Below are 10,932 nucleotides of genomic sequence, written 5' to 3' on the forward strand. Positions count from 1 at the left end.
CATCTATTAAGAGGATCACGTGGCTCTTGTCCTTTCTTTTATTGATGTGATGTATCACATTGATTGTTTTGCGGATATTGAACCAGCCCTGCATCCCAGGTATAAATCCCGCTTGGTCGTGGTGAATAATTGTTTTAGTGTATTGTTGGATCTGGTTGGCTAGTATCTTGTTGAGGATTTTTGCATCCATGTTCATCAGGTAAATTGGTATGTAGTTCCCCTCTTTAGTGGTTTTTTTGTCTGGTTTTGGGATCAAGGTAATGCTGACTTCATAGAATGAGTTTGGAAGTTTTCCTTCCATTTCTATTTTTTGGAACTGCTTAAAGAGAATAGGTGTTAACTCTTCTTTAAGTGTTTGGTAGAATTCCCCTGGAAAGCCATCTGGCCCTGGACTCTAGTTTTTTGGGAGATTTTTGATTACTGATTCAATTTCTTTCCTGGTTATGGGTCTGTTCAAATTTTCTATTTCTTCCTGTTTCAGTTTTGGTAGTTTATGTTTCTAGGAATTTGTCCATTTCTTTCAGATTCCCCATTTTATTGGCATATAATTGCTCATAATAGTGTATTATTATTGTTTGTATTTCTGCAGTGTTGGTTGTGATCTCTCCTCTTTCATTCTTGATTTTATTTATTTGGGTCCTTTCCTTTTTCTTTTTGATCAAACTGTCTAGGGGTTTATCAATTTTGTTAATTCTTTCAAAGAACCAGCTCCTGGTTTCATTGATCTCTTCTCTTCTACTGTTTTTTTTTTTTTTCTTTTCTTTTCTTTTTTTTTTTTTTTTGGTTTCAATAGCAGTGACTTATGCACTAATCTTTATTATTTCCCATCTTCTGCTGGTTTTGGGTTTTATTTGCTGTTCTTTTTCCAGCTGTTTAAGGTGTAAGGTTAGGTTGTGTATCTGAAACCTTTCTTCCTTCTTTAGGAAGGCCTGGATTGCTGTATGCTTCCCTCTTATGACCACCTTTGCTACATTCCAGAGATTTGGGGTTGTGGTGTTATCATGTTCATTGGCTTCCATGTACTTTTTAATTTCCTTTTTAACTTCTTGGTTAGCCCACTCATTCTTTAGTAGGATGTTCTTTAGTCTCCAAGTATTTGTTGTCTTTCCAAATTTTTTCTTGTGGTTGGTTTCGAATTTCATAGCATTGTGGTCTGAAAATATATAAACAGTATGATCTGAATCTTTTTGTACTTGTTGAGGGCTGATTTGTATCCCAGTATGTGATCTATTCTGGAGAATGTCCCATGACCACTCAAGAAGAATGTGTATTCTGCTGCTTTAGGATGCAATGTTCTGAATATATCTGTTAAGTCCATCCGGTCCAGTGTGTCATTCAAAGCAAATGTTTCCTTTCAAGGTTATGTTTTTAGAGGCCCACAAATTCATCATTATATTTTCTTGGTAGAATGTTCATTCCTATAAAAGTCTGTTGTCTTACATTCTATTTTATTTTATTTCACATTAACATTGATATATCCTTTGGTTATTTGCCTGGTGTATTTTTAAATACTTTTTTAAATTTTTGAAATGTTTATTTATTTTTGAAAGAGAGACAGAGACAGAGACAGAGACAGAGGATCCGAAGTGGGCTCTGTGCTGACAGCAGAGAGCCCAATGTGGGGCTCAAACTCCCAAACCACAAGATCATGCTGGATGATGAAGTTGGATGCTTAACCAACTGAACCACCCAGCAGCCCATTAAATATTTTATTTTTATTTTAGCTGGGTTTTTTGTAAGCTATATATAGTCAACATAACAGACTGAATATCAGTAAGTGAGTTTATGCATTTACATTCACTGTGATCAGTATATATTTGCATTTTCCCTTCATGTTTCATGTTTTCTGTTTATCATCCTTTCTCTTTGTTTCCTTTTTTTCTGTTTTCCTGTCTCCCGTTAAATTGATAAAATGTTCTACATTTCTTACATCCCCTACTTTCATGGAAGCTGTGAAATGTATTTCTCTTCCCTTAGTGGTACCCTATATTCTTAAAATTACTTTTTAAAAAAATATATGAAATTAATCCATATCTCTATCGCTATCCCTGAAAAACACATACTTTAATATTACTTCATCAGAACACACACACACACATACACACACACACACACACACACACACACACACCTTATTACTGCTGGCTAGAGTTCTGGTTAGAGAATAAAACTTTCAGCATATTTTATGCATTTGTGTGCCTCCATATTTTTCTCAATGTCCTATGTGTCTCTAAAATGTTTTTAAGGTTTTTTAAAATTTATTTTGAGAAAGAGAGAAAGAGTGCAGGCAGGGGAGGGGCAGAGAGAGAGGGAGAGAGATAATCCCAAGCAGGGATTGACAGAGAGAGACAGAGACAGAGACAGAGGATCCGAAGTGGGCTCTGTGCTGTCCGCATAGAGTCCAATGCAAGGCTGAAACCCATGACCATGAGATCATGACCTGAGCCAAAATCAAGAGTCGGATGCTTAGCCAACTGAGCCCCCCAGGCACCCCATGTTTCCAATTTTTTAAGTCATGTGTGTTCCCTCTAGGTTCACTTCTCTTCCAATTACCATTCACCATGCAATCATTTTTTCAATAAGAATCAATTAGTGACAAATCCTCTAGATATTTTATGTCTGAAAATGTCTTTAGTTTTCACCTTTGAATTATGGTTTACCTAAATGTAAGTTTCCAGACTGATGCATACTTTCTCTCAAAATATTCAGTATATTACTCCACTGTCTTTTCTCATCAGATATGTCCCTTTCTTCATCTTCTTTCTTGCTATCTTTCTTTCTTTTTTTAGAGAAAGAGAGAGCGCATGAGCAGGGAAAGGGGGGGGGGGAGAGGGGCAGAAGGAGAGAGTATCCTAACCAGGCTCCGTGCTCAGCATGGTGCCCAACATGGACTTCAGTCCCATGAACCTGAAATCATGACCTGAGCAGATATCAAGAGTTGGTCACTCAACTGACTGAGCCACCCAGGTGCCCTCATCAGATGTTTATGATGAGAGTTTGCTCCCAGTCTTTTGTAGATTATTTGCAACTTTTCCTTTGGGAATTTAAATCTTTTAGATTTATATTTAAGTTTCACTATGCTATGTCTAGCTATGGGTTTATTTTTATTTCATCTGCTTTTGTTATCTTTATTTTCAAACAAAGATTTCATGTTTTTCCTCAATCTTGAAAAGTATCTACCATTATCTCGGTAATAATTGCAATGCCATTATTTTCTTCACTTTTTCTAGAGTAATTAGACATATGTTGAAGTCTCTCAAGCTATTCACAATGTATATTAATGGTTCTTTCATATATTTTTGTTTACTGTTTTTCTCTGTGCTTCATTTGGAGAAATTTCTCAAAAGTATCTTTCAATGCACAAATTTTCTTTTTTACTATAATCAGAATTGATCGTGTTTTTTGAAGATAAACATATATGTATTAAATATATCTACATATTTACATAACATATAAACATACATATATATACATAACATGCATACGTAACATATGCATATATCATATATAAATATAATATACAAATACAACAAAATTGATATATGTATAATATTTATGTATTTATATAATAGATATTTTTATATATGTGTATATGTATGTGTAGAATTTCCAAGATTTTCTTTTTTTTTATTTTTTAAACGTTTATTTATTTTTGAGAGAGAGAGAGAGAGAGAGACAGAGTGCGAGCAGGGGAAGGGCAGAGAGAGAGGGAGACACAGAATCTGAAGCAGGCTCCAGGCTCTGAGCTGTCAGCATGGAGCCCGATGCAGGGCTTGAACTCATGAACCGTAAGATTATGATGTGAGCCAAAGTCAGATGCTTAACCAACTGAGCTACCCAGGTGCCCCTTCCAAGATTTTTAATTAACTATTTCCTCTCTCTCTTTTTTTAATTTAGTTTCTACCTTTGGCATAATTTCTTATTATATTTATGGCTAGTATCTCTTCAATTATCTCTGTAACAATCCTAAACATGCTTATCAAAAATTTATAATCCTAAACATGCTTATCAAAAATTGAGTTACTTTTTTTTTTTTTTGGGGGACAGAGAGAGACAGAGCATGAACGGGGGAGGGGCAGAGAGAGAGGGAGACACAGAATCGGAAACAGGCTCCAGGCTCCGAGCCATCGGCCCAGAGCCTGACGCGGGGCTCGAACTCACGGACCGCGAGATCGTGACCTGGCTGAAGTCGGACGCTTAACCGACTGCGCCACCCAGGCGCCCCAAAAAAATTCAGTTACTTTTTTAGAATGAATTCATAGTTATTTTTGTTGTTTTCTATCTTTTTGACATTAGTTGGTTTGTGCATTTTGGAATTTGGGTTTGTGAACTCATTTCAAGTGGACTCATTCCTTTTCTCTCTCACTCTCTCATTCCCAATCTCTTTTCTCTCTTCACCAGTTTATCAGTCTCAGTTTGGCAGACTTGCAATTGCCTCCACGTGGCATTTAAGACTCTCATTGTAGTAATATTGAAGTTGTCATGCTGGAGTCCTCAGACAGTTGTTATGTTGGTTCAGTTTCTGCTTGGTTCCTGGTTGTGAGACAATGTCTGTTTTCTCCCAACTCCCTGAATAGACCTAGCTTCACAGAAACAGTGACCACATCCCTGCCTAATGTGCAGTGGCCGTCCAAAGATTAACCTTGTGGCCTGTTCTTGCTGCATGAATCGTTCTCAGTGTTGGGTAGAGAATGGCCCATGGGATTTCTTCATGGCTCCGTGGTGAGAGTTATTCAGAAGCATTACAGAAATTCCTCCCTCTCCCTCAGCAGGCAGTTTTGAGCTCATCCCCAGTGCCATTCCTTAATTTACCAAGTGACCTCTTGGTGCTGACACAGTGGAACCCTTTTCCAGCTTACTTCACAACTCTTGAAATTATGATCTTTGGGGGACTGAAGCCTGCATCCCCTGCTATTCCTGCCTGGCTATCAATCTCATGCCCTGTGCCCCAACCCTATTGTCCTAGTGAGTAGGAGAGAACTTTCCACTGCCCTTTACTCACACTACTGAGAGTAACTCAGGCTCTTTCCTCTATCCTCTTCACTACTTTCTCCCAGCTAACTCCTAGGCACCCTAGGATCCTGGATCCTAAGGCACGGTAATTTTTTAATTACCTGATCCCTCTTGTTCAAATTCTCAATGGTCTGCACTGTCCTTCAAGGTATGACACAGAAAAATTGAACTTTTTTGAATATTGAAGCTAAAGTGAGTAGTAGTACCTACTAATTGCTGGGTTCTACTAACCACTACGCCATAAACATATGCCCACAGAAAACAGCGATGATGGATCCTCTTTTCTCCACAGATAATAATTTGCCTGGGATGATGCAAGGAATAAAATACAACAGATCATTTTATTTTTTTAGTTATTTGTTTTTGCATAGCTTTGGTCTGCCATTTAAATAAACTCTACACAGAAGCTTACATGAAAAGTTTAATACATATCTAACCAAACACTTTTCTGCTCAGTATGTTCAAGGGTATTTCAGGAAGAAAGACACATGTATTACTATTGAAAGAGCTGCAAAACTGAGGGGGGTGGTCATTAGGAACCTCTGGTACACAGAGACTCTGTCCTTTGGAAGACCTGGGTCAGATCCCCCTGAAGTACCACTTGCTGTACAACCTGAAGGAGGCAGAACTTCAGCTATGAACACTGATTCTCATGGGCTCATGACTTAGATAATCAACTTCAAACTCCAAAATTCTTGAATCCCTGGGAAAGTTTATACTTATAACAGAAAGATAGTTCTTTTGCAGGAAACTGGACAGAGTCCAGGTAGTTGGAGAAAACAACAGGAGTACACTAACTTGGAATGATTACTATACATGAAAGTTGCCTGAGAAAACAAAGCAAAAAGCTGCCTCCACCTGGGATTTGCCTCTAAATGGTAGAAGAAATCCCAGAGTTTCAGGGCCATAGGAACTGCTGCAAGCACATTTCTTTCCCTCACCAGATGGCAAATCCTGTAATACGTAATACCACTTCCCTCACAACCTACTCCTATAGACCACAGCTCCACATTCAGAATGCATTCCTATCATTATACTTACTGGTATCTTCAGGGCTTTTTTACACATTGCTTCATCTCAGATGATCTTAAAAGGAGCCCTATCATCCTCATCCTAATAGATGGAAAAACTGAGACAAATAGAGATTAAATAACTTGGCCGAGATCACAAGACTAGCATATTGCTGAGTCAGAACTTTCCAGGTCTTTCCAGAACAATAAATCTTCTTTTGTCTTCAAATAGGTCTCTTGAGTCTGATGTATTTTTGTGTGGAATCTCTTGTCAGTGAATCATACATCCTATAATCACTCTGGTGATATGCACTCCAGAGGCACCCTAGTCAGGAAGAAAAACACATATGCAAAGAGGTGTCAATTTCAGTAAGGATAAATTAGTCCAGGGTAGAAAGGGTCTGATATAACCAACCTAACACTAAGTGCCTGGCTGGTATCTTCAAAGGACAGTATCATATTGAGGGCTCAGAACTGATCTATGCTATGGGCAGGTAGGTCAACAAGCAGGGGTAGTAGCTAGAACCAGCGTCCTAAGAAGAGTTCATGCTATTGGGAACATGAATAGCCTTCAAACCTGCCATGATGGCCACTGCATTCAAGGGCCTATTATATAAGCAGTGAAGTGACTGGGAACAGAAGCGCAGACATGAGTTGCTCTGTCTGGTAAGACAGATTGGTTTTTTAGTGCCTTCTCTTCAGTGGATGCTCTCTGGTGGGCATAACATTAGGCAAAAGGATCCACAGAGTTTGTGATCACTCCCAAAGATCCATTCATATGCCTCTTCCTCAAACTCCCTTGTTTCCAAGATTCCATTTTGCTCTTTGAAGCCCCTGAACAGCCACCGAAGCCATGTGACTGCTCGGGGTAGGGGGTGAGGTCCATGTTTATCCATACTTCAGATCATTTCCCCCTCTATACAAATGAATGACCAACTGCACTGCTTATATCCCTTCCACTGAAAGGATTTCTTTATTATTTTTTGTCAAGGTTACTGTTGAGTGTAGCTATAGGTTAGTAACAGTCCATTTTTGATTAGCACCAATATGCTGAGCCGACTCATTTGTGAACTGAGCCTCATTTTCTACCTTTTCTCTCAGTTGTCATGAAGAATCACCCATGATGTCATATAGATAATTTGAGGAAGAGTCAACAGTGCAATTGAGATAGATGAGTTGAATTCTGGGCCTGTTTCAGATATTAATACACCTGTTTCTGTAATTACTCGTGACCTCTGAACGTCCTCAGATATGATCTAAATGTACTATTCTATCATTTGACAGAATGCTATTTTATGAGCTTGACTGCATGACTCATTCGATCTGATAGTATTTATCTTGTGTTGTGAAACTCTGGTCACATAATCATTCAATGTCCAGTGGTCAGGCACTCAGTCTCTTCCACAGATCTTTTTCAAACATCAAGTAGTTCTCTGCTACAAAAGGCCTGCTACTAGTCCACAACCCTGGAGAATCTGCATGTGTCTCTCATATTAGGCCTTTCTAGGGACTCTACGAAGGATTTTTATACACAATGGATAGCTCTAGCATCATCGAATCTGTTGGGCCACATGCCTGAATAGCAGAGCAGCTTACACCACACTCTGGATCTTCTACAGAACTTCTTCTTCCTCTACCTAGACTCTGTAGACCATATAATCCCTAAGAACTTTGTTGATATAACAAGGCCCTGAATTTGTGTGGTGCATCTTTCACCTTCTGGCATGTATTTGTCTTACTAAGGAATCCAGAGTATTTGCTATTTCCCATACAGAAAGACTAATTTGCGTGATATTACCAACATAGTGGACAAATATGTTTTATGAAATAGCCACATGATCCAGGTTCTTGCAGACCATATTAAAACTACATTAAGAGACTTACTGTAATCCAGAGCAACTGCATGGATATGTATTGTTCTCCTTCCAGTTTAAATGCAAGTTGTTTTTGACTGCAATTACTGACAGAAATTGAAAGTAATACATTAACCAGATCAAGAGCTGCATATCAAGTCCCAGAGTTTGTGTTGATCAGTTGCAGTAGAGATACCAAATCTGGCAGAGCAGCTATGGTTGGGACTACCATTTAGTTGAGCTTATGATAGTCCACCACCATATGCTTGATTTATCTACTTTTGCAAGGGTCATATAAAAGATTTGAATGGAGAAATGAGGCCCACTACTCACTCTTTTGCTATGTTTTTTGATAGGAGTGCTAATCTTTGCAACTCTCCTCAGGATAACATATTGCTTCCTTATTCACTGTCTTGGCAGGAGGATGTACGGGCAACTTTAGGAGCTTCTATTTGGTCCACTCTACTGTAATGACACTTGTTTGATAGGTCATGAAACCAATGTAAGAGTTTTGTGAGCTGATAAGAATCTTTGTCACAGTTGTGTACTCTTGGACTGGAGAAGTAACCAGTGTGAGTTTGCAAATGCATTGGATCTACCTGTGAGATGTACTTGTGCCATGACTCTATTATTTGTTTCCTCCATGAGCCCCCACTCTAACCAGAGGACCACAGTGGCATTTTGGATGCTTGGCATTAGTGTCATCTCAGAACTTATATCCAACAATCCTCAAGAGGTCTAGGTAATCCTCTTTCTTCACTGTACATTCAAGTAAATGAGTGCATGTCCCTGTGGGGAAGAACTGAGGAAATATTTATCATATTTATTTGTTATAGCACTGCAGGGACTTTATGAAGAGCAAGTTGGCTTAGACCTCAAAACTGGCTATAGGAACATAATTATCTAAATGGTAACTGACATCTGCTCTCCAGCTGTTAATCTTTTGGATTATGTAAGCCTGGTTATACTTGTCATAGTTATCATAGTTTTGGGTTGCCCATTCATCTTCTTCCCAGAACACACTGTGATCTCTTAAACAAACAACAGGCCCTAGTTGCCATTCTGTTTTTGCTGCTATGAAAAGATGAGCTCAATGATAAATTTTTCACTGGAGAATATTACATATAAAAGAAGCAACAGACAGGACAATTGACACAAGTTTAAAATAATCTTAACTCATAATCCTGACCCTTCAACATGTTTTTCCTGTATTCCCATCCTTGATTTGTTGGGCCACCATTCGACCTGTTTCTCAAATTTAAAAATTTCGGAATGATCCAAGACTTCTCACTCTTCCTACACATGTATATCTATATCATACATTCTAACAAGTCCAAATTTTTCATAAATAAATAAAATATAAATAAAAGTAATAGGTGACATGGAAAAAATAGAACAGAAAGAAACATAGTTAAAAGTAAATTTCTTCTTGGGGCGCCTGGGTGGCGCAGTCGGTTAAGCGTCCGACTTCAGCCAGGTCACGATCTCGCGGTCCGTGAGTTCGAGCCCCGCGTCAGGCTCTGGGCTGATGGCTCGGAGCCTGGAGCCTGTTTCCGACTCGGTGTCTCCCTCTCTCTCTGCCCCTCCCCCGTTCATGCTCTGTCTCTCTCTCTGTCCCAAAAATAAATTAAAAAACGTTGAAAAAAAAAATTTTTTTTTAAAAAAGTAAATTTCTTCTTATCCCTAAGCCCCAGTCTCTTTTGTCAGATGTAATGATATAATTTCCTGCTAACTTTCAAAAGTTTTTATGCCTATACCAGCTTATGTGTACATGTGTGTATGCAGAGTCTATGTTTATATATTGTTACATACTTAAAAATTTTTTTTACACAAACAGGAGTGTACAATATACCCTATCCTACTCCTGAATTATTTCCCTTGGATTCTGGAAATCATTCTGTTTTAAAAAAATTTTAATGGCTGTATTTCATTTATATGACTATATTACCAATTCCTATTTATAGTCAGTTAGGGTACTGCCAATTTTTCTTTGATATTATCAACATGCTTCAGCAAATATCTTTGTATAAACATCTTGGTACCAAGTGTTTTGAAATTTTTCACAAAAGAGTCTTAGCAGGAAATTTTCTAGTATTTTCTTTAACTGGAAACTTTCTAGTATGAATTGATATAGTAAAGCATCCTAAAACAAATAAGAAAAACACGACTAATTTGATAGAAAAATGTACAAAAAACGTGAACAGGAATTTCACAGAAGAGGAAGCATAAATAGCCCTAAACCTATGAAAAATATTTCAAAATTTGAAGTATGGCTTCTACTGAATGCATATCACTTTTGCGCCATCGTAAAAATTTTCAACCACACTAATAATAAGGGAATGGAAATTACAACCACAGCAAGATAGGATTTCACATGGTCTTGAATGACAAAAATTAGAAAGTCTCTAGGGGCACCTGTGTGGCTCAGTTGGTTAAGTGTCTGACTTTGGCTCAGGTCATGATCTCACAGTTCGTGAGTTCAAGCATGGTGTCAAGCTCTGTGCTGACAGCTCAGAGTCTGGAGCCTGCTTTGGATTCTGTGTCTCCCTCTGTCTCTGCCCTTCCCCCATTCGCGCGCTCTCTCTCTCTCTCTCTCTCTCTCTCTCTCTCTCTCTCTCAAAAATAAATAAACATTAAAAAAAAGTCTCATAATACCAAGAGTTAGCAAGGATGTAGAATAAGGAGAACTCTTACTAACACTACTAATAGGGGTGTAAACTGGTGTGACAACTTTGGGAAACACTATGGCTTATAGATGCCTGTCTTCTCCCTGCATCTTCATGTAGTCTTGTGTGTGTGTGTGTGTGTGTGTGTGTGTGTGTGTGTGTCTATATCCTAATCTCTTCTTACAAGGACACCAGTCATGTTAGATAAGAGCCCACCCTAGTGACCTCTTTTTAACTTAAATATCTCTTTAAAGACTCTATCTCAGGGCACCTGGTGGCTCAGTCAGTTAGGTATCTGACTCTTGGTTTTGGCTCAGGTCATGATCCCAGGGTCATGGGACCAGGCCCTGTGTCAGGATCTGTGCTGGGCATAGAGCCTGCTTGGGATTC

The 10,932-nt window shown here is 38.6% G+C and overlaps 1 long non-coding RNA gene across 1 annotated transcript in view; it reads right to left on the reverse strand.

The window, feature by feature from the left end:
* Positions 1-10,932, reverse strand: part of LOC131509406 (uncharacterized) — a 48,187-nt gene that overhangs the window by 29,508 nt on the left and 7,747 nt on the right. The gene's annotated exons all lie outside the window — the stretch shown is intronic.

The sequence above is a fragment of the Neofelis nebulosa genome, chromosome 4 (genome assembly GCF_028018385.1).
Source record: "Neofelis nebulosa isolate mNeoNeb1 chromosome 4, mNeoNeb1.pri, whole genome shotgun sequence".
In the NCBI taxonomy this organism is placed as follows: Eukaryota; Metazoa; Chordata; class Mammalia; order Carnivora; family Felidae; genus Neofelis; species Neofelis nebulosa.